Source organism: Parus major, chromosome 10, assembly GCF_001522545.3.
Source record: "Parus major isolate Abel chromosome 10, Parus_major1.1, whole genome shotgun sequence".
Taxonomy (NCBI): domain Eukaryota; kingdom Metazoa; phylum Chordata; class Aves; order Passeriformes; family Paridae; genus Parus; species Parus major.
In genome coordinates this window covers 2,487,880-2,512,930 of record NC_031779.1, presented here as the reverse complement: position 1 = coordinate 2,512,930, position 25,051 = coordinate 2,487,880, and the positions used below count along the sequence as shown (strand labels likewise).

Genomic DNA, 25,051 nt, shown 5'->3' with positions numbered 1-25,051 from the left:
GGCCCAACGGGAATTCCACCCCTCCTTCCTGGGCACAGCACTTGCCAAAGGGCAGAGGGTTGGTTATTGCAGCCTCTGTAACTTGGGGGGACCCAAATGCCATAAGGCTGCACCTCCTCATTCTTTCCTGGGCTAAGGCAGAGGATCTATCTCTCACTCCTCAATTCTGCACTCTCAGTTAGGAGCAAGGACCACCATGGCTCTGTCACAATGATCCTGCCATTCCCCTGGCTTGTCAAACACCACCCCTCCCAAAACACAAGGATTTAGCCCAGGAAGCCAACTCAGCTTGAACACAAAGCATTGCTGGAGCCCAGAGCCAGTGTGCCCCGGCAGAGAGAGCTCGCGGCCGCAGGCAGAGCGGGAACAGCATCCCAGACAAAGCTGGAAAATTCCAGAGATGTGTGACACTGAGCTCTTCCCACAGCTACAGCCAGACAAAAGGAAACTCACTTCAACAGGAAGCTGGAGAGAAATGTTTTAGCTGAATTCTTCTCATCGCTTAAGTCAGAAATGCAATCTTTACTTAAATGTTAAGTCATATACACGGGCCATTAGTCAAAGTTCCTGTTCTTTTTTTAATGGTTTTACCAGGTTTGACATTTTGTAATGCTATTATTTTAAATCTGGTCTGGACTAGAATTCACATATTAGGAAAATGATTTTTAAAAGACTTTGCTAAAATATCTTCCCCATATTGCTATCATTTGTCAAAGTTTTGCTTAAAAGCAGGTATTAAGATAAATGAAATGGATCAAAAATGGAATACTTCCAGGAATATAAATGATGGTTAAATTAAGCTCGTGACAAGAGCCAATCTCCACATTTTGATTTCTCAGTGAAGTACCATTTGACCTTGCAATGAGAAAGACACTCATATACTATGTAAATCTAAAGGCAAAAACTACATCACAAAGTGAATTGAACTGGTTGAAATAGCCAGGAGGCAAAAAAAGCAACAAGTGGTGAAGGTGAGAAAGAACATCAGAAATCAAACATCAGCTCAGTGAAAGGGCCAGAACCATAGGGTCAGTCAGCAGAATAAGCAGAGTTTTCAGACAGGTCAGAACATACAGTGCACTGAATATAAAACCTGAGTGGACACTGATAAATTTGACAAAACCAGGACTACTTGCTGAAAACCCTCCTTAAGGCAAACAGCACTGGGGTGCCCCCTGCAAAGGCCTGAGGGCATGGGAAAGAGGCTCTGGGATTCCTTCCTGGGTTATTTCTCTCCCTCAAATACTTCAGGCATTTTCCCTTGGTCTGACAGCAGTTTAAAAATACCGATGGAAAACAACTAGAGTTGTAATAGGGAACTTCAAGTAGCACTTAATATTTCTGAAGTATTAAGATACAGAGTATGCATTTAAATAGCATAAAATTCAGCAAGTGTTCAGTGGTTCCAGATTTTTTTCCCCAGATATCTGAAATTCTCTTGCCTGAGCTGCATACATAGCACTGCACTGCTCACCACCAACCCTTTACCCACTGCACCACGGCATAAAATCAAATGCACCAGGCAAACTATATCACAAGACAAAGCATTGCCATCTTTCAAAACACTGAAGAAAAGGAAGAACGTTTCTTTAAACTCTCTTTTACTAGAGACAGGTTGGGCATTAGTGGTTTTGGCAGCTGTATAAAACAGCTGCAACTGGAAACAATTGGTGCTGAGCAATCGGAAACAGGCAAGGACAGAGCAAAATACACTGCAAGTATTGCTCCAGTTCTGGCTTGTCATTACACACATAAGAGCTTGCTGTAGTCTCACTTCTACAAGGGCACAGCATTTGCTTGAAAAAGAAAAAAAAGAGATACTGAAATTTAGGATCAAGATCAGTGTGAGAGTTATGCACTTGCATTTATAAGTATTGTTATAGAAAGAGAGACTTTGAGAAGCTTTAATTCTAAACTCACTTGCCAGAGAAAAATGGTTGTTTGAAACCTGCAGTAAAGAAAAATGAGGCAAAATCAAAAGAGGGTAGTAAAGGACTATCAGAAGAGTAATGCAAATGGTGCCACTTGAAAACATCCCCAGCTGAAAACCCACAGCTGACAGTTCCCTGGGAATACACAGACAGGAAAAACAGGTATCAGCAGTAAGGGGGGAATCCTGGATCACAAGTAAGAACTGCTGGTGAACAGGAGCGATCTGCCAGGCCGCAGAAGGACCAGGGCCAGAGGAACATGGTTCAGTATGCTAAAGGAACTGCCCAGGGTGAAGTGACCTCAGTGAGTGTTGTACTTCAATAACACAGTTACCAAAGCTACAGACAAATCTCTTCAACGGTTCTATGGAAAATGATTTTATATGCTAGTTCAGAATAAAATTCCAAATTGGAAAGGCTGAAGCAGCAAGTAAATTTTTCAAAAACTTTACTCCTAAACACAAATTTAAGGACAGACGAATCAACTGCCATGGAAAAGCAGAAGTGTTCCATCTGTGCAGGATAAATTATGGACTTGACGGGAGGATGCGATTCAGCTGCTGACATTTGAAACAACAGAGGTAACAAACTGCAGATTTAGCAAAGCTGCCAAATATCAAAGATGTTGAGAAGACGATCAAAATGATCCCAAATAGCACAAGGAGAGCCCAGAGAGGACAGAAGTGGTTATGGGATGCCAGCAGCCTGGCAGGTCTGCCCCAAATCCAGCGTGTCCATGAGGCTGCTCCGGGCACCACCACCTTCTCCAAACTCACTCCCACCTCCATTTGCAGCGTAGAGACTTTCTGTGAAAGAACTGGGGTCTCTGTACTTCATATCCCTGCATGGAATTTTCCTTCATAAACGTATTTAATTACCTTTTGAACCCATTTACAATCCCATATCCACAACATCCTGTGGAGGACATTCCACAGCTTTTCAGCTTTGTGTGTTTGTTTTGAGCTGCCAGGTTCTTGTCAGGAAAAAAGAAAAGAAAACAGATAAGAGACTTGGCTCCTTTGTCACCTCTATTTACTTTTTTCTATGCCATAATTATTTGTGATTTCTTTCACAGGCCTCCTCAGCCCTTCTCACAGTGGAAGTGTCCTGTTGTCTGTATTGGTGCGGAGTGGATGCTGCCCCATACCTCCAACTCCCCACCCTGCATTCCTCTTCTGCATTCTTTTCAAGTGAGACTGTGTGTCATATTCAGAAGCTTTTGAGAAGAGGATGAAAGAATTCTAGAGCATTGAGAACAAAGAGGCATGTTTGAAGGTAGATAAAACTTATTTAGGGAAAAAATGTAAGAAATAAAAGAAGGTTCACTGTGATTCTATGTGTTTGCAAGCAGAACTGTTCAAGCATTATTAAAAGATATGAAATAGGGAACAAACAATAAGATTTGTAGTAGAAATCAGCCTATTTTCCTGTGTCTTCATGCTTTACAGAGCTGAAATAATTTCAGTGTGCTCTGTTTCCCCTTCAAATGAGCATTTCAGTGCAGCTTTTAACTTCCTAGCTCATCTAGAAAGGGGCACCCGTGCTCGAGGCTGACACTAATGAGTATTCTAATTGTATGAATATATTGAAAAATAGAAATAAAGGCAGTGAAACAGATTGCAAGGAAATGGACAGTGGGTGGTGGTAAAGGAGGCTGAAAAGTAATTACTGGTCATCATACACTTTTAGTGTTGTAGGAATAATAACCTGGAACTCAACTTTTCTTTCCCACTGTTAAAAGCCAACTGGGATCTTTATCACTCGCTTCCAAAAGTAGAAAATATTTCTGAAATGCTGGAGCAGCATTGTGATCTAGCACCCAGCTCAGGCTCCCCTCAGGTCTCACTGAAGCACCTTGAAGCAGCTGTTCCAGGTAAAGTTGCTTTTCTCACCTTATCACCTTATTATTGTCTTATTATTCATGGACACTGGACACAGGGGGCACTGAAGGAAACAACTGCTGGCAACATTTCTTTACTAAAGGAGGACTCAGTGAACCCCAGCTGAGGTCAGGTAAGGTCACTGCAAGTACAGTCCCCCTTGGGAAAAAACATCTTGGCTTAAAACCTGCTGTAAACCACACCCATGGCCTGCACAGCCAGGCAGGGCCCTGCTGCTCTCTGGATCTGCTCCAAAGCTTTCCTCACCCCAGACATGGACATTGTTTATTTGCTGCCACAAAAAGTGTTCTATTAACGTTTTTGAGAAACACCCTACTTCTAATCTCTGGTAAGCATCTCAAATACCCAAAACTGTATTATTCAAGTCTCAGAGGAGGCACACGTGAAAAATTCCATGCTATTGCATCCCTGGGCTGCAGAAGCTCACACAGGAATTTTACAGTGTGTTTTTTAAGATCACAAATGTGCTCATAAATGCAGTGAATTGCATTTAAAATGCTGGCTTCCATTATTTAACAAAAAATTCTTGCAGGTGTCATTCATGAGAATATTTACATTTTTGTAGTCTGCCACAGCAATCCCAATTTTCTTGTTGTTAAGTTACACCAAGTGTATTTTAGATTTTCCCAAGAGTAAGACAAAGGAAAGGAAAAAAAGATGTTTCAGTGCTACTCTATGCACATACACAAGAGCTTTCCCACTTAGAAATTCACTTTAGAATTTAATTTTGATGGGTGCAAAATTTTTGCCTTCTTTGTAAAATCCTTCTAATTTGGCAGAGTTATGATGGTTTGAGGAGAAAAAAAAAAAAGCCAACTATATTTATATTTTCAGTACATTATCTTTAGGGTTGATAAAAATCTAATATTTACTAAATACATTTCAAGACATGGGGAACTAGGGAAGGGGTATTTGCCCTTGATCAAGACTGGAAGGAACACGAGGTTTTCCACATTGGACTGTACTTGAAAACAGGCACATAAACAGGAGAAAACCCAGTGATATTTCCATATCATGTAACACTTCTGATATTTTAAAACTTTACAGCATATATGACTTCATAAACTTAATGCTGCCATGAAGAGCTACAGGCAGTGGAAATAAAATGAGTGCTGTGCTGGTTTGCAGTGGGAATTCTTCTCATCTCCCCACTGCCCATTCTGCATAAACCATCAAAGTCTGATGCTCTGCCATGATTTCCCCACTGTAATCTGCTGCCTATTATTCTCTCAAACCCCATCTGCAGGTCATTTTTCTATCAAATGAGCTGGTTAAAATTCCTTCTCCCTTTTTATTTAAACCTAGGGGAATTTCAAATAGTCCAGCACTAACCGACAGGAATTTATTTTAACCATTATTTAAAATACCAGCAGCTTTGCATTGCTACAGCTTAACAGCTCTGATGGGTTTCATGCAGTCTCCCTTCACTTTATCTCCTCTGACACAGGCATTAGCATCCTGGGAGCCCAACTGTGGCTCAGAGAGTCATTGCCTTTATTCCCTTTTAGGCTCAGACCTCTTTCCACACGGAATTTGTAGCATTACAAACTTTATGTGGACAGAAAAGCATGTACTAGCATGAAAACAGCTATATAATAATTAAAAATATTTAGAAATGAATACCAAGGGAAATCCTCTTTCCCTTTATAGTTTAAGAAATTTTGAGGCGATTTTCCTTATATAAGGGAAGCAAACTGATTATTCCCTGATCTTTCAAGAAGGTGATACTTGGTAGTTAAAATTCTGCATATGAATTTTGAACTAAAGTTTTTTCCTCTACCAGATATCACTGTGAATGAAAGCATCACCCTTGTCAGCACTCTCCTCCTCCATGCCAGAGGGCTGAGAGGGAGCATGACCTGGATAGGATTGCTTCCTAAAGCCTGTGTTTAAAGTAATCTAAGAAGGTCCCATGCAGACTGGCTGCTTCCAACACAGGCTGCCATACAAACTCTGCAGTCAAAAAGAAGCTGTAGAGAAATGAATTTTTGCTGACTGCCTTTTGAGAACCCCTTGTTGGAAACCAACAGAATGGAAGACAATGGAAAACTGCTGGCTGGGATAGGGCTTGAAAATAATAAAGTTTAACAGCTTATTTTTCCTTGCATGTGCAATGGAAGAGAGGCAGATGGGAGCAGCACGATGACCAATGCTATCACAACATGCTTTCCTAAAAAACCACCTTTGGAGCACTGTGACAAAGCCACCTAACCAAAGCACCGGGTGTTTGTACTTCACTGCTCATTGCAAATGCTTATTTGTGAGCTTCAGAAGTTACATTTAAACTAGGGGTTCACAATTCACCACAAAAATCAATCACCAAAAACACCCAGTACGTGCATCAGGATCTTCCTCCTTTTAGCAAAATGCCCTCAAGCTGGCTGTGGGTTTGTAAGCTAAAGGGCAAGTAATTTTTCCTTTTTGAATTCTGAGCTGTGCACAAGCTCATGGTAGAGCTGCAGCTTGGCTGTGCAGCTTGTGCTTCTGAGGTAAAGCTGAGAGCTGGCACACACACAGCAGTAATGCAGCACTGATGCCACAGCAATGCTCCTTATCTGCATCACCTGTGGCACCCAGTGAAGTCACACAAGGCTGTCCTGACAGATGAAGACAGGAGTCACTCCTTTCCCTGCCTCTGCTGTCAGCCCTGCCCTTCTCCTTCCATGCCCACCCACTCCTCACAGCAAGGAACTCCACGGCCTTGCCAGGTTCTGTTCATGAGTTACTGCACAAAATTGGCTGCAAAGATCTGAGGTGGCAGCACCATCGCAGGTGGGGAGAAGGGGAAGGGCAGAGTGCTCAGGATCTGCTGCAGCAGCAAGATCTACACTGGATCATGTCCTTAGAGAGGCTCTGAGGATGCTCTCCCCATTGCTCTGCTCTAACTGGATCACTGTACAAGCCACTCAGTAGTACACACACACCCCAACACCTGTGTAGCTGCAAGCTGGACTCTAGTGCTAGAGAAAAATAAAGGGAAAAACAACTGGAATACCTGACCCACAAAGAATCCTTGTCTTCCTTATTTGCCCTGACAGACCCAAAGCTGAGTCAGAGGAGCAATGTGCACATGGACATAGAAGCTGCTCGTGTGTCAAGGGGCTGGTCCTGGTCCACAGGGGCTGTACAAAGGGAACCAGTGACCAACAGCTGCAGTTCAAGCACCACCTTCTACAGTGCTCCTCAAAGAGGCTGCAGCCAGCAAACCCAGCTCATAAGAACTGCATCAGAAAAACCTTATTGCATGGAACTTCAACAATCAAATAATCTTCCTGAGCCTCATCAGCATCACTCATATGAGTATGCTTTGATTTCATTTATCTTAGTAAGGACCCAAGCTAAATCAACACAGAGCTCTAAGAATTGACAGCCTGATGGTGCTTGTTGTCTCTTTTGTTGTGCATGTCCCATTTACATTTTCAGGAAAATCCTTCATTTTTAGGCTGTGACTCCATTATAACTTTTTCAGCAGGAGAACAAACTTGAACAACTCCTACCTTTTCTCCCCCAGCTGTTTGTTCCCATGCCAGCCTAACCACCCAAGACCACATGGGTTTATGCTGGCAGTTGGTCTTTTTGGCAGGATTTTCCCTCTCCAGCTGAATCACTTCCTTGGTTGGGTTCACCAACATATGCTGGCATGGCACAGGAGACAGCACAAAGGGGAAAGGAATGGCCAGGAAAAAACAGAAGTCAAGCTTTACTGGACTGCAGTGCCACCACAGATGCAATTTTAATTTAATTTGCTTTCTGTTCTACACCTGAGATAAGCTACAGAAACATTAAGAGATGGGACAGAGTGATGATAAACTAAAGCTGAGGGAGAGATTGAGCAATGACAAGTAGGGAGCGGATTCAGAGTAGCAGCATTTAAATGGTTAAATCTTGAGATGATATCTTTTAATCATCCCACAAGTCATACAAATACTAAATTCCACAGAAAATTTAAGCACACTTCAGTTTGCCAATGCAAATATACTATTTGATATCAGTCTTCAGAACAGCGCCATACAAAGTTGCCCAAACTAATGATTTACTACTCAATGCCCAAAAACATTTCTAGGCTTCGTAATTTCAAGTTTGGCCACATTATCCTCCCAAACGTACAGAAAGAAATATCTCTTTTGGCAATAATGCCATTACTGAACAGTATCATTCCAAAAATCCATGCAAAGAAGTATTTACACAATTTATGATAAAAAGCGGCTTTGGAAGAAGATAGGGATGGATGTGGAATGAAGAATTTTGTGTTTTTGGAGACAATACACTGTGGTGTTTGCAAGAACTTTCTGAGGGATGCCAAAGTGCTGGCTGAGTTACAGCAGAGCTGAGCAGCGTCCTGGCAGCTGCTCCAGGAGCAGTGAACTGCCCATCGAGGCCGTTCCACACCAGCAGCCCATGAAGGAAAGGGTTTCCCAGCTTCCAGGAACTGCTGCAGTCCCCCAGGAAGGGTGATGGGGACAGGCAGCTGCCTGGAAGCCAGGCTGTAAGGAAGCCCTTCTGAGTCCTCAAATGCCCATGAGCTGAGCAGCCAAGTATTTTCATTATTCCCTACCTCTCAAAAAGGCTGTGGCCCACAGCCTACAGGTACGAGTTCCTTAGGCTTAGGAAATGATCTAGCAATAAGTCTAGGTAGAAATCCTCCACACTCTCATCTGAAGTTCAACATTAAAGGGACTCCAATGAGACATTTGGACATCATGACAATTTGGCAGCTTTGCAGAGCACCTTTGACTGCTGAGCTGCACAGTAACAGAATCATGATGTAGATATACAGATATATAATGATACAGAGACAGACCAATCTGAGTGCCCCACTTCCATTAGACACAGCCACTTTTCCAGCACATCAAACCAATAAACATTGAATAAACATCAGCATTGAGCACACTAAGCTGTGTTGTCCAAAAAAGTGGTAAACTACCAAGTTTTATGCTAACCCTAAATTCTGATGACTAATCTGGTTCTTTTATTCCAGCAAACTGAAAGTACAATGGACATAGTGGCTGATTGCATGCTGGAAACTACAGCTCTTCTGTGAGCTAATCCTCGGGATCTCAGCAGTTCTAAGCAGACAGTGGGGGAAGGTCCCATGCTTATGACTCATGCTACCACTTTTCTCTCCTATTGTTTTGCAAATTCTCTGCTTAATCTAAAATCCATTTCAACTAGAAGCTTCCAGGCTCAGTGGAAACTTGAAGATAATATATTCCAAACAAGTGATGCTTCAAAAGGGTGTGGATCTACAACCCTCTAAATCAATCCAAATCTGGGCTGGCACTGCCCTGCCCTTGTCACTGGCCCTTCCTGCACTTGCATGATCCCACAGAGAGCAGATCCAGGATATGCCTGAGCTGGAAACCAGCCCAGTGCCACCACGAGGAGCCAGAGGGGGTGGGAATGATGGAGGACATCTTACAAGATAAAGTTGTGGCAATCCAGATTTAGACAGGCCTAAGTGGAAGTGTACCACTAAGAGTTATTAATCATCCTGAATGAACCACATCTTAAAGGAAATGGGCATTCTGAGCTTTGGGTTTCATTTTAAGGTATTGATTTATGTTCCTAAAACATTTTAAACCTGTACATTAGCAGAAAAGTTATCCTACATATATTGGTAATATATTCTTTTAATGGGATGCATAGCAATGAAATTTTGTCTCACTAGATCTTTAAGAGCAGATTCAAACTTCAAGGATTATGAGTTCAGGCAGGATAATGCTGTTTTCTGTGCCTGATGGCTAGCAGTAACACTTTGAAGTTGGTTTTGATAATAGGTAAGATACCACAGTAGCCACACTCAGCTCTAGAAATCTTTTCTGTTTCATTGCTTTAGCTTTGTTTAACAGCCCATTTTTGAGTGGTAAAACAGTAGTAGAAATGGCAATATATTTATGAAGACACGCTAAATAAAACCGTATTGCTTTTACAAGAATACACTGCAGATTATATCAAAGTTATAACAAAAATGCCATGGGTCTGTGAGAACAGTAAGAGAACTGTAAGACAGGATTCCATCTGCTTCCCAGGACAGCTTTTCATGCTGGGTACCCATGGCATGAGGCCAAACACACCTTCAGAAATAAAGGCACTAAGTGTCAAATATTTTATCACCTTTCTATGCAAAGCATTTCTATCAGCCTACCACCCTTTTCCAGAGAAGGAAATTCCCACTAAATCATCAATAATACATCCAGGCAGCCATCAGTCCACCTACTAATGAGCAGTTCTAGCACACAGCACCTATCCAGAGAAATCACACCTGGAAGATGAGAGCATAGACCTTAATAATTTACAGGGCTCATTAACCTTATCCCAAAAGACAAACAAGAAGAATGTGATATCTACTCAGATTTCCAGACCAAACCAAGATACAGTGTTTCAGAAGCCATTAGGATGTATCAGTCAATAAATATTCTCCAAATGTTTTTCTGTGGAATAACCTGGCAGCCAAAGAACCATCCATCTCTACCAACTTGTATTACTAGAGACACAATATCAGGAACCTTAAGAAACTTGCACTGCTGAAAATGAGATTGAAAAGGCTTGAAAATTATTCAGTATGGCAAATGCTAAAAATCTTTCAAATTTGCTATTTTAAATATACAAAACCAGTCTAGTTTGGTTCTGCATAGAACAAATACCATCCCTCTACAAATGGCAAGGGTGCCCAGGGACAGAATTGACATCCAACATCAAATATTCACTTTGGCAATGTAACACAGAACCAGGAGTGGGGGAAAAGACAGCCCAGGGTCTTGTCCTGGGACTAAAATCTCAGTTGTGTACCTGACCAAGCAGCTGATCTATATTCCCACCAGGCATCAGTTACCCAGGGATTGGTATGAGTATCTTGGAAGGAATAATGATGATGCAGTTTGATCTACTTGTGACCACCAGATCTGCAGTTTGTCTGAAGACCAACAAAAACAACCATAACACAAATTGCTTGGTTTTCTTGGTGTCTCCTGCTACAAACACACACCTTATTGCTACAAAACTGCTTTTCTCCCTGCATGAACACCCAGCAGCCACAAGGGTTTGCCTCCAAAGGAAAGCTCCCCAGTTACATCTCCTCTTGTATCAGATCCCACACTTGGTTACCATATTCCTGCACCTGCTTTGAAGTCTTCCTGAAGGAGATAATCTAAATGCTGGAGGAGGTGGCTGGAACAACCAGTTGTGCTTGGTGGGAAAGGAGGAGGTCGTGTGCTCTTCCCTGGCTCTGCTAAGCAGGTGTAGGAACAGGAGCTGGGAAGCTTTAGGTGTTTCACCTTGTTTCTCACTCCAATTACATGGATCATGTGGGTTTTTTCCAGGGACTTTTCCCAGACATTGTATATGAGCTGCTGTACCTTCCCTTCCCTCTCCACATGCCCAGTGAACTCTCCCTTCCTCCTACAAAATCAACACAGAATTGATACACGATACAGGCTGAAAACACTTAAAGACCAGGACCAGATGTGCTTCTTAAAGCCCATGCCTGTCTCATTCCTTCCAAAACCAGGACACAAAACACCATTTCATTGTTGATCATTCCAAAACAGCAGCAATTAAGGAACATGCTATTTCCCCAATTACAATTTCCTATTTATAAAATGCCCCTTTACTCACAGCAGCCTCAATTACAAGCAGTGAAGCACAGCCTTGCCCTGCCTTGTCAAAGCCAAGTGTGTCTGACACTTGTTCTTTCCTAAATCCCTCCCTCTGCACACCAACACCTTCCCCTGAAGGCTTTTCCACAGTGACCCATAGCACACAGAGTGTTAAACTCTTTGATGACATTTTGGGGCTACAAGGAGAAAGAAAAGCACTTAAAACAGAACCACCATGAATTAATAAAAATAGGGAATGGATAAATACAAATTCCATAAATAGTGCTGATAGAAATTATCAAAAGAATAATGGTTATCTTCCTGTAAATGGAATTTTTACTGAGGTTTCATATTGCATATTCCTTTGAAACAGGACACAAAGATGAAGGAAAAGGTTGTATCTTTTCAAACTTTCTTCTACAAGTAGAGTGTTCTTTCTTTTGCAAGTAAGCTTTAATGCATAAACATAATTAAACTTCCAGTCAGTGAAGAGATGCCCACTTTAGAAGAAAGGTGATCTGATAGGGCAAAATTATTATTTCAGTGCCTGATCTGGGACATGCTGAAGATTAAATATTAGCAGCATACGTTCATGGAAGGAAAATAAAAAGATGGCACGTTAACAAATACAGCATTTCCTCCTGGCTTTCATGAGGTTACATCAAGTTCATTATATATAAAAATCAAAATATTGCAAAATAAAAATTTGTATGTATCAACCTGTCAGACCAAGACAACAATGTGTCAGCCTATAAATACCATTCCCTGACCCACACAGCTCTGGCTAAATAAACATTATTCCTGTTTTAGAAGGAAAAGCTCCAGCTCTGGATGATGTACAGGGTGACTGGGGCCAGTCTCCTGACAGAATTCCTGACTGCTCAGCTGGGGCAGCACTCACCCTGTCACACCCCCTGAGATGAGCACACACAGTGAGGGTGAACAGTGGATGAAGTATAAATACTGTAAGAAAAGCAAGTACTGCCAGAATAACACTGTTATTGTGAATATCTCTAAGGTTACTTTTAATCAAAATTAAAACCAGTAACGGGTGTAATTTATCTGGACACATGTTCAGTGGTGCCATATTTCAGTCCCCACAGAATGGTGCTTTTCTACTATCCAGAAGTAAAAGAATTTTTGAAAGACCATTCTGTCTCCAAAGAGACCATTAGGATCAGTTTTCCATTCTGAACAGAAATTCCTATCTTCTCAAACAGCTCCAGCTCCTCCAAAATAACCAAACCATCCTGAGCTTTCTGGTGTCCTCACCTGCCAAAAGCAACAAACACTTCTAAAGGGGGAACAGCAGAAAACTGAGAACTATCCTTCAATGGCAGTGAAGTTTGAACAAGTGAAAATTATTGTTCCTTTTCCTGGAATGACAATTACCAAAGGTTTAGCCCACAAATGCCTTTTTTTTTTTTAATTAGGCTACTGAGATGTTACCTTTCTCCATTTGTTTTTTGTCACAGATCTTTAAAGATCTGCTACCTGCAAGTGAGAGATTATCTGTGTTAACACTTTAAAGACTCATTTTTGTACATGTGAATGTTATCCAGAATTCTCTAAATCAGTATTTCCAAAGTTTTGAGGTTTCCACCTCAAAGTCTCAGTCCTCGGTAATTTTTTTTGTTTGCACATCCCATTATAAAACATTTAACTTAAAATCTTAAGGCAACACAACCCTGTGAGGCATTTCCTAACACAGCAATGAGCCATAAAAACCAGGTATTTTGTGGTATAATGCAGTCAAGAAAGGCACATACCATGTATACTTACTGAGAACAGGTATAATTATGCACCAGAGTATCTCACCCTGCCCCTGCCCAGCCTGCACACTGCTCAGCAGGGATTTCTGCAGTTGGGAACTTTATTTTTCACACACTCTCCTCTCCTCAGGCACTAAAAGTTTTAGAACAACTTTCTCATTCATAACAGGTCAGAACATTTTGCCTGCAGACCACACACAAAATGCTCAGTTTGACAGCTCGGGTGCTTTGGAGGCTGCTGAGATGCTGCTGGATAAATTACAAAGGCCACAGTACTTTCAGCCTACCTCTAGGAGCTGCCCAGCTGAGGATGCCAGAATCCCCTCTTTCAGCACAGCTGCAGTGGGAAATAAGGTTCCCAATGTACTTTTATTGTCCTGAAAGTTACAGCACGGACACATTAACTTATGAGGTGTGTACAGAATACAGGACATAAATTATGCCTGAAGAGCCCCAGGTTTTCCTATAGACAGGTGAGAAAGATTACATGGACAAATTACTCTTCCAACTGGCCTTCAGGTCAGTAGCTTTCAGTATTAACTTTTTATTAGATACTTCATTAAGTTATTGACAGTCTTTATTTTCCTTTCTGAAACAGCAGAGATTTAATTTATTTTCTTTTAAGAGGACAAGGTATGCATTCCCTGAGGATCAAAAGTTACTCCATTGCTCTAGATTAAATTTCTCTAGTTTTACTCCTTTATAATTCATTCCTCTGTTCAAAGAGATTTTCTCTCCCCATCAAAAACTAACATCAAAGCTGTAATGCTGTGCTTTTCTCAGTAGTAAGAGAAACTGATATGTGAAGTAACAAATTTTTTATACTGGAATTTTGAATGGTATCTTGTGACATAATTTATGGCATGAAACCTTACAGAGCTTGGAAATTTTCTGTTTTTTATGATTTGCAGTTACTGTACATGGCAACAAAATGAAATATATAAAATATACACCAACTTGATAAAAAAAAATCCAATGTTAAATTCTTCATCTTAAACATAACACAATGTAAACTCCTCTGCAAATGCCAGTCTGTCAATCTGTAGCCACACAAGTTCATCTCTGTACTGCTGCCTCTCTCCTCTGTTGAAGTAAGCACTGAATTCAAATAGGAAACATTCTGAAGCACAATTGTTAAGCTGTTCCCAAGGGATAGTTACAGTTTCATGGCTTAATCACTCCAACTTTCCATTTTGTTAATAACATAGTTGAATAAAAATCATCTGATGCTACTTGTGCATTCATTTTAATGAGTCCCTGGAAAGAAATGCCTACAGTGAAGCATGCCCAGATCTCCTGAATCAGTGGGAAAAGTTCTGCACAGAGATTAGAAACATCTTCAGCTTCTATGCATCAGTAACATATTTTTGATCCTGAATCCCAATTCAGCTCTGAAGAAAAATAAGTTCTGAAGAAAGTTTTATAGTTAAAGATGAAAATCAGTGTGTGAGCTAACATAATCCTCCAACCCCGGTTTCCCCTCCCAAATCTTAGCATATTAATCTCCTTTCCTTTTAGCTTCTCCAGTACTTGCATAACAATGCCATTTCCTGAATTCAAATCTCCACAAATAAACCTTAAAGCTGAATAATACATTATTAAGCCCTATGAATATTCCCTTAAGCAGGGCATCCTTAAAAAACTGGGCTACACTGTCATAACTTGTACCATTTTATTTAGACTTTCAGGGTAAGAAGAAGCACTGCAGCAGCCAACAACCTAAAAACCTTACTGAAACATAAAACTTCTGCCCTCTGCAGAGATTTTTAATAAGCTACTAATACTTGGTTGAAATCCTCATCCCTCCATACAGCAATCACTTATTTCTCTGTAGATCTGTGATTTGCACAGGCTCCCAGGGAAATTCTGGACTGCTATTTCTGGGGGAAGGAAAAGCACACTGCATCCCCAGCTTCCTGCACAGCCCTGAGTGTTCAAACTATCAATACTCAAACACTCACCTAATGGTAATTCCCACAAGATGAAACTTTTAAAGGTGTTTTACCCAAGAAGGATGCTCAGTTTCAATTTGCTCGCTCTCTCAGTTTTGATCTGTTCCTTTCCTAGTGCAAATGCTCACTAGAGGCTAAAAATGTGTGTAATTATTGTGTTCAAGCTCCAAGCTGGGCACAGGCTGGAGATTCTCTGCATTACATATTATCTCAGATGAGCTCCCTCAAGTGTGACCTGCAGGATGAGGAGGATAGCAGGTGATGGCAATGCAGATTGGACATGGACATGGTCCACAGGACAGTTTTCACCAAAAGTCTATCACAAGCAAGCGAAAAATAAATCATCTTGAAGAGCAACTACTACAGGGTAAAATGTACTGGATGTCAGAGGCCAAAATTTATGTCTCAATTAGGTCCATAAAAGCAAACTCTTCATTATTACTGCTTTATCATCAACTCAAGACCCATGAGATACCTTTTCTCAAAGGGGTTGGAGAATACAAGCAGTTAGTACTAAGAAAAGATTAATTACCTGTTGTAAACTAAACATTTTAAAAATGTCTTTGCAGTAATCCCCAGTGAAAAACAGACTGACATTCAATTCCACAAGACAGTGTTTCACACTTAGACAAGTTCATTACACAGGGAACAAGTAAGGAATTGAGAAACAAAGGGACATAATCTCTCCATTTAAACATTTTTTTATCATCCACTCAGCAATCAGCACACAGCCCTGCCCTTGCCTGATGGTGCAGTACTTTTATCAGCTCAGTTATTCTGTGCAGCAAGTGAATGCTGAGCCTGGAGCATGCCTTGGCACGAGAAATGCCAAGCAGTGCAAAGAGCTGAGCCAAAAGCACTCTGTGCCAATCCAGCCTAAGCAGTGCTTTCCCAAGGAAAGAGGAGCAGAAACCAATGCAATTTTTAAAAACTGATCCTGAAAATTTACAAACAAGGAAACAGACTCACAGCTCTTGGAGTGGTGTCACTATCACCAGCATTTTGTCACCTCTCTCCCCATGCCCTCAAAGATGCATCCTCCAAAATGAACGTGAAAAATCAGCTGAAATGGAAGTGAAGAATCTGGAACAACAGACCAGATCTTAAGATATAATTATTTTAGGTTAAAAAAAAAAAAAAAGCAGCTGGAAAACAAAATCACAATTTAATCCACCACATTTCAGCTCACTATGTCACCCTGACACCCTCTAATTCCAGTATTTTACAAGTCTGGACATCTGTCTCGAAGTTTTCATCTGAAGCTAAAAACTGGGCAAAAACTGATGCAGTATGAATACAGAGGTGTACCAGACTTTATGAAGAAGAACCCTTTTTACTTTGGTAAGGTACAAGACATGTTTACAGGGTATTCTGCTCCAAAACACTCAAATTTCTTCAGTAGTAAATTTACTCACAAAATGACTGATTACTCCCTACACAACTACATTTAAAGCAAAGCTTCTGGAGCTTTGTTTTTATCTTTAAAGTGTAAGGAAGCAGCTGAGCCATCCTGAGCCCATCTTTAACAAAACAATCTGTGTAAGAAGATAAAAATCTGCGCTTCTGGTGGAAGGGACTATCCCTGCTCTTCTCTGGCAGCTGGAGCTGATGGAAGTGCTTGAGGGTTGTGTAATCGGTCTGATAGATGTATTCCTAATCTGGCTGGAAACAAATCCCCCACACAAGAAAACTCCAACCAGATTGGGAACTTCAGCTTCATGTTTTTCATATTACTTCAGTTTAAGATTATCTACAAGAGGCAATTCTAATCTCATACCATGGCATTGCATTTTTTAAAAATTATTTATTTTATTTTTTAAACTTATTTCTGGTCATGAAAACACATTTAGAGAAACACTCTTCCAGAATTAAGTTGGGCATGATATGATATAACATTCTCAAACTCTTAACACTTATTCCACTGACTAATCTCCTATAAATTGCATGTCCATATTGGTATTCTAAGAAAATTAAGTTTATTGCTACATGCCCTCTCTTAAGAACTGCCAGCCAAATAAAAGGAGTGTTAGAACTACTACGTCTTAAAATCTGCAAATTTTTTTGGGGAAAAGTACCATCTAGTAAACAATGATGGCTGAGGAAGGCTTGGCAGTTCAAATTGTGTCCTTGGCAGAGGAGACAAAAAGGCCACTGAGGGATGCAATGGGTGTGACAAAGGGATGGTGGTGATGGGACAGACTAGGACATGAAAATGAGGAACCACAGGGAAAGTGTAGTGGAAGCTCAGCTCTCTCCTCTACTCAGATATGGTTAAAAAAACCCCATAAACCCATCTTCCAAGAACTTGTTTTCTGCCCCAAACCCAGAGGAGTAAAACCATTTTTTCAAGGAAATTAACTATTCCACAGCCTTTTTTTTTTTTCAGTGTTGTGCTTACACAAAGTGATACCACCACACAAAATAATCCAAAGTTAACAGTTTCAACAAAATGTATCTCAACTCCTTCAGAGAATAAAGGGAAAAACAGTGTAAAGCAGCTCAGGACAATTAATGCACTTCTGTGAATTGTATTGGTCATAAAACTGACACTTTTCACTCAAAAAACATTTATCCACCTTTTCCAAACATGAACAGACTTGTATTTCCACCATAAATCTATTTATCCACCCTGACACTGAAAATTTTCCACTGACCTCAAGTGCTTCCATTTTCCTCTAAGTCCCAAAAGGATAATCAGCAGCATAAAAGCTCCAGCTGAGCAGAGAGCAGATCCATTACTGTAGAATGGATTGGATAACTAATCCATAACTATAAAATATTTATCTACATTTGGCATGTGGCTATCAAACACCATCAAGTTCATTAGGCTGTTTGGTCCAAGGACACACTCCTTGTGTGAATTATTCCAAGATTTCATGAGAAGTTGGGGTATGTTTTCAATCGCCACAGCTTATTTAGAATATAATCAATCTGTAGAAGAATAATTGGTTAATTGGCAGATCACATAATCAAAAAGTTCTGACAGAACTGCCTCATTAATTCCTCCCTCCTACCCAGAGTAAAAGTCACAGGAAAAAAATGCTCACACTGTTTTAAACTGGACACTTCAGCTTTGTTTTGAGGGTTTTTTTCACCCTGAATAGAAAAATCGAAGTAATTTTCTTAGACTGGCAACAGCTTGTCTCTTGAATCCACATTAATAGCTGGCTTTCTGTTTTGGTTTGAAGATACAGTTTGATTAGTTCTCTGAACAAAATCCAAAAATCAGCAGCTAGTCCCTAAAGAATCTTTCTTCTTCTGAGGAGAGATCTTGTCCCTTGTTCCCCAAGCCTCTCACAAAAAGGATGCAGTCACTGCCAGCCACAGGATTCCACATTGGTGTTTTCTGGTGTGGCTCTGAGTTTGGACTGAGTTATTAGAGTAAGAGATTCACTAAGTCCATCTCATATTAGCTAGGCTGGACTTGTTGGAAAAGGACAATTTAGCACCCAGAGGCAGGTGGAAACTGAATTTCTCATTATTAATACCACATCCATAGGCCCATGTCTATTTATGTCTAAGAACCAAGGAAGAGAGGAAAAAGAATAACAAGTTACCAAAACACAACTGCTGCAAAACATTATATAAACAAATAGTTGCAATCCTAGCCAAATTTATTTGTTAATATGTGAATGCATTTGACACATCAGAATGAAACTACTAAATAATCCTGCCAAAATGTTCTGGAGACAAAACTCCTACGAGAACCTGTTGGTAAAGCAGACAGGCTTTTTGTTCTGCTTTTCATTAATAATGCAAGCCCAACATGACCAAGCAGATGCTGCAACAAGTTACAGCTCCACTTATTACAATCAACCATTAGCAAGACCACAAATACAATCAAATTCATCCAATGGACACTGCAACCTGGGAGAAAGAGAGGTTTTTGAGACAGGGATTACAGCTTGACATGTTTCACTTATTTTTTTTTTTGTAGACAGCAGAATAAAAGAAGCCAAGAAGGAGTATTCTAAGTTTCTAAAAATAAACAGATCTTTCTCTTGCATTCCCAATTCCATGAAGACAAAACTCCTAAAATTTTGAATTATTTTTAACTCCCAAATCTGAACAAAAATGATTTTTCCAGAACTGCAGCAGCACTTGCAATAGACTCAGAAGACAAATTCTGCTCATTTTCCAGCATTAAAAAGCAGATGTTCTTGCGTGCATTAACAACACTTGATTATAAAATAAATTTATCCTCTGTGCAAAGAGGAGTGAACATAATGGCTCCCTGAAGGCACAGCTTCAAGGTATGAGGGCTATTAGTTCAATTTCTTTTTCAAATGCTGCAGAGAAGGATGACAGAAAGAAAGCTTCCAGTTGTGATTCTCCTAATCCGTCTGGTCCGTGGATGCTTTCACTCCAGATTTCCCTAATAAACTCTATTACAGCACAACCCTGCCCTGTCCTCACAACACACAAACTGCAATCTGTGTGGTCTAGTTAGAGAATAGTTCAGGGAAAGCATTTTGGGTTGCCAATGATTATTTTTTTACAACCTGGGATAGCAAGAGAAGGTCATTTCATTTAAAGAACCCACAGGAATCTCATAACATTTCAAATATTTTTATTTGTGTGCGAAGATAGACATTTGTGTGGGATGTGGAGGGGAAACTTGGGGTTTATATATTAGTTTATTTGGGCAGAAAACGATTGCTGGTTTCCTACCAGTGTTTTTGCTAAATAGCTTTGTTAAACTCTCCATAGTACTGATTACCTGTTAAAATATTTAACTTGTGAGATTAATGAAGCACAGCAACGGCAAAAATTATCAAATCCAAATTATCAAATTATCAAAAACTATCAAAAGGGGAAGCAAAACTGTGTTGTTTGGGAGTGAGAGAACAACAAGTACCACTGATATAGTTAAATGGCAGAGATACATTAATATAAATGCATACCAAATAAAAATGCAATCAAGCATTTAAGAGGGAGGAAGAAAACCAGGCAGAAGCATAAAGGGCAGAGGAATGAAGAGAATGAAAGATGATTGAGTAACAACCCATGCAAAGAGGACCATCTTTGAGAGATCTGATCTAGCTGCTACAGATTGTTCTGCAAAGCACAGATAGTCTTTACAACAGTCCTCAGGACTTTAAATTCAAAGCATGCTGCGTCACAAAGCCCAAGTCCTACAAATAACTTGATTTTATTTTAACCATATCCTATGGGCTATGTTTAGCCCATAAATGTTTCATTGCATTTTTCAACAACCAGTTACTGGCTATACTGCCAACTTTTGCAAGTAAAGGCATCAGAAATGTACACAATGTGAGAGTATGGGTAATGAGTATTTTCTGTTGAGACAAACTCAGCTCTGAACATTGGCACCTCCCCACCCAGCTCTCCCAAATCTTGCTGCTGTTGTGCAGTTCTGCCGCTCCACAGGCACTCCCCACTCCAGGTGCTAAGCCCACAAGGTGGTTTCCATGGCCTATTTTCCAGTACAGCCCTATGAACCTGTTTTCTGCACAAACAAGAGAGCAACAGATTTGTGCTAAGCAGATGGAATGCAATATGGCCAAGGGGCTGTAAAAAAAAATAATTCTGCCATAACTCATTCCTGGTGATGCTGCCATCCTTCTGCATGGCCACAGGTTGAACTCATCTGGGTAAACAAACTCAGCTAAAGAAGCACTTGCCTCATGCCCATTTTTCCTGGGATCCATTTCTGGACACAGGTACATGAGTAGATGTGCTAAGCAAGAGACAGGACAGGAGGTGCAAGTAGCTCTTTAAAATGGTCTGTGCAAGACATCTGCCAAAACACTACTCTGATCTGAGGGCTGAGGTAACAAATAAGGATTACATGGGGAGGGATCCCACAGCCATTCCCTTCTCTTCTGGCCCTAGAGCATGCTCTGTTTCCTTCTCACATGCCTCAGGATAAACTCTTTCAGGGACATAAAGCAACATAAATCTTCAACAAAAGCATAATGAAGCATTTAATTGATTTCATTGTGCTAAATCCAAAAATATCACACAGGTCCCTCTCCCTTACCATGTTCCTGGTGCCAGTGTGGCTTCTCCTGTGTGCTGGTCCTGATGTTTACGAGCCTCATCCCTGAGCCAATCTGAATTGCAAACCTAGTGCTAAAACTCTTTTCTCACTGTTGCTTTAACAAGTTGACTCAAGTTCAGTGGAGCACCCACAGGTGCTGGTGGCAGGGGAAGAAGCAGAGGCAGCTGGGGAGAGGAGGAAATACAGGAGGAAGAACTAAGCCATTATTTTTGGATTAATTTAGGTGTTGTTTCATGCTACCGTTGAGAGAAGGAAAGGAAATAAGACCTATATAGAGAAAAGTACTGCTGCAGGGTAATTAAGACCTAGGAGTAAACATGCCAAATGGTGTTTGCCACACTACAACAAACAAATGTGAATCAGAATGTGAATCAGTACTGGAGCAGAGGAGGGAATGTTTTCTCTGCTACTCAGGAAGCACTTCAATTGTTTGGGAAAGGTGTGAGTCATTAACTCTCCCATGTACAAGTGAGACATCCAAAGCTATAAATACTTTACATACTTCAAGGGCTCTTTGGAATGGAAGAATGGAAATCTATATGTACTTTTTCAAAATAACAGAAGCATGAAGCCATGCATCAATTCCCAGATTTTGATTTGCTGTGTTTAGGCTCTTCTGAATTGCATTATCCAAGCATGATGAGCACTAACCTTGAAAGGCCCTGCTTTCTTGCTTCTGAGCTCTGGGTAGCTAAACAGCTCTTTGGGATAAAAGAGGTGCACAGAACTGAGGGAATGCTATTTTAATGCAGCACTTTTCTATATCTCAATTGGTAGCTGATCACAGCCATTTAGCAAAATTACCTTTCTGATGGCAACTGAGAATCTCATGGCAACAGTCACGTGCCTTAAAAACAATCCTCCTCCTCTTTGATTTCACATCTGCTTGCAGGAGCTCAGCACAAAGGCAGTAAGGAAGTTTTACTGCCATCTTGCAACATTGACTTTTATGGATTCTTCAGACTATAACACACTGAAGCTCTTCTTAATCTATTTCTAACTCCTAACATAATTTATTACTTCTAGACACAGGTGAAAAGGCTGGTTGGACTTCAGCAGGGTTTTCATTCCTAGGTGAAGCCCACCACAGTAGGATTATCAAGCAGTGGTGAAGGGCTTGGCTCCTGAGTTAGATTTAGCCAGTCTGGCAGCCTAATTGCAAATATTAGTGTAATAATCCAAGTATAGATCCCATTCCTTCAGATATGAAGCTTTAACATTTTTCCCTATGAACATCATCAAGTTCAGATGGTATTAAACACCTACACAATCCTTCTAGAGAAAAATGTGGAGTTTTTTTCCCCATGATGTGTTCTTCAAAATGATTCTTGCACTGCCTTTTACCCTGGATATCAGGATTCCAAGGAATACTGATAGACTATATGTGATCACACTACAGGCACAGCCCAGAAGGGAGTCATGAAATACCCCAAGAGTCCTGGCTAACCCAAGTTCAGGGAGTAAATGCCATTACTCCACTGTGACTGACAAACTCCTGGGAAAACAGATTGCACAACAGGAAGAGGGTAAAACAGAGCTTAGGAGCTTGGACACACATGAGAATCATTCATTCACCCCAACCCCAAATCTCAGAACAGAAATGAGATGAACACAAAAAGAATGCTTGGCTTTACGCAGGCACATGGAAAGTATAATTTGGCAATATCATAAATGTTTAATCACACTTTTGTGCAACTAGTGATATCCTTTCTTAATTCATATTCCTTTAAAAATTCCCATTTAAAAAACCTCTTTAGAACTATACTTCTATTTTCCTTGGAGAGTTTATGAAAAAATATTTTTATGAAGAACTTATTTTCTCCCAAACATGTGCAAGTTATTTTGTCCTCAACAGAGATTGATCAGGTATCCTTACAAGCCAACTGATCTGTAAAACTTTTGATGAAGAGCTCTCAGAATGGAGAAGTCTGACTGCCCAGCCTATGACTGCATTTGAAATGCTGCAGTCTGCATTTAACTGGTGCTACATCACAACCAACTTCCTTAAGGATGGGAAACCAGTGTAGTTTGAGGTGATACCCCTTCCTTTCCTAGCAAGTTCCAAATTTTATTAAATTCTCTCACTCAGTGCAGGCTTTCAGTTGTTGAACACTTGGTATTACAGTCTTTTCACAAAGTGAGAAACTTTTTATACATTCAATAATAAAAAAACCTCACATGTTTTAAAAACATACAAGTCTGAAATAAATACTCCCACTTACTGCTTCAGAGCAAGTAAATCAAGAAACAGGAGCTGAAAGGTTCTGCATGCCAGAGCTGCCCAGACTGCAATGTGCTAACACACATCCTCACAAATACAGCTGCATTATTCTGTTGATGTATCTGTGCAGAGTCACCAGGGCAATGCTGACAATTTATGTAATAAAAGCCGTCTAAAGAAAAATTAATTACCTTGTACTGTGGCATTGGTGCATCTCTCCTCAGTCATCCCATGAAGCAGAAGCACTGCTCCTGCACTGAGACCTGCCACAGTTACCTGTGTGTGAAGGACACTGAGGCTTAGAGAGCAGCTGCTGTGAAGTCACGAGCTGCATTTGCAGCACAGTTCATACACTGGTTCTCTAACATGGCAGCAATAGAAAAACATTAGATTGTCTCACTTTCAAGAAGTCTAAGGTAGCAGTAGGGCTTTTCAGTCTGGAACCACAAATCACTTAGCACTGTGCAATTTAATAAGGATCCAGGTGATACAGGTTTTCCACAGCAGGGCCCTGTCATGCTGCAGAGCCAGGCAGCAATTTGCCCTGATCTCCCTGAACACACATCCTTGGACTAAAACAGCCAGAATGGAAAAAGCTAAATACGCAAAGACACACATGTATAAACACATCTAAGCATTTCAGAGAAATCTCTCCTGAAAGTGTCATTCAAATGAAGGCACCATACTAAATTCTTCCCAAAGGACTGCAGGAATGTAGCCCAGAGGTCCCTTCTGGGGTCACTCAGCAGCCGTTCTGTCCCCAAGGGGGCACAGCCAGCTGCTGCTCCCTCAGCCTAGCAAGCTCTGTCCCAAGGAGAGGGGGTGACAGATTTCACCATCCACACATCCTTTTCTCACATAACCAGACATCTGAAGAACTGAAATTCATTTGTTGAAATTCAAACACACCTCATTTGTGAGTGGGTTGAAGGTACCAGTCAAGAAGTAAAAACTTGCTCTTGTCAGATGGAGTGATCTATCAAGCTGCTGTCTCTCAGCAAGGATACAGAGAATGCCTGGGCAAGCTCACTGCAGTGAACAGGAAAACAACTTTGATTTAAGGTGTTTAAATCCCTAAGTAAACGAATCCACCTCTCTTTGTTCTGAAATCAAGAGGCATTGCAGCTCTGTCCTGCACCGAGGAGGCAGGGGCAGTAACCTGTAGCTGAGGGATGACTGACAGGTGAGGGACAACATCCCCTTCATGGATTCCAATGTGACTTAGAAAGAATTTATCAGTCTGCATCAACAGGATTCTGAACAGAACAGCAGGAACTTGGCTGCCAGGTCTAAGGACTTTGTAAGTTTCTGAATCAAAAATAAAATTATCAATGTATGAAATATTCTGAGAAATCTTTGTTAACCAAATTTTATTTTTTTGGTAAGTACATAGCCTCATTTTCAGAAATAGTAGTGGTAATGAGATACACACAGTGGTCAGCAGAACTCATCCACAAGAAATATTTTGGGAACACATCATTGTTCCAGACTCTCAGCTCTGCCCCATTCCATTTTTCCTTTGATGTCAGTAAGTTATTCATCTTATTAGTTCAAGCCTTATCTTTTGATCAAACTTTTGTAATACATAATTTGGAAATTAGTTTCTTAGAGGGACAAGAGCTGTCAAATCAGATTGACCCCAACAAAGTGGTAA

At 40.6% G+C, this 25,051-nt stretch overlaps 1 protein-coding gene across 4 annotated transcripts in view; it reads right to left on the bottom strand.

Moving 5' to 3' along the window:
- Positions 1 to 25,051, bottom strand: part of PEAK1 (pseudopodium enriched atypical kinase 1) — a 109,680-nt gene that overhangs the window by 69,053 nt on the left and 15,576 nt on the right. Inside the window, exon 1 of one of the 4 annotated variants that reach the window (XM_033516900.1) lies at positions 16,121 to 16,223. The exons of the other annotated variants lie outside the window; for them this stretch is intronic. The gene's annotated coding sequence lies outside the window, so the exon portion shown is untranslated. Of the gene's footprint in view, positions 1 to 16,120; positions 16,224 to 25,051 lie in introns of those variants that run through there. 4 annotated transcript variants of the gene reach the window in all.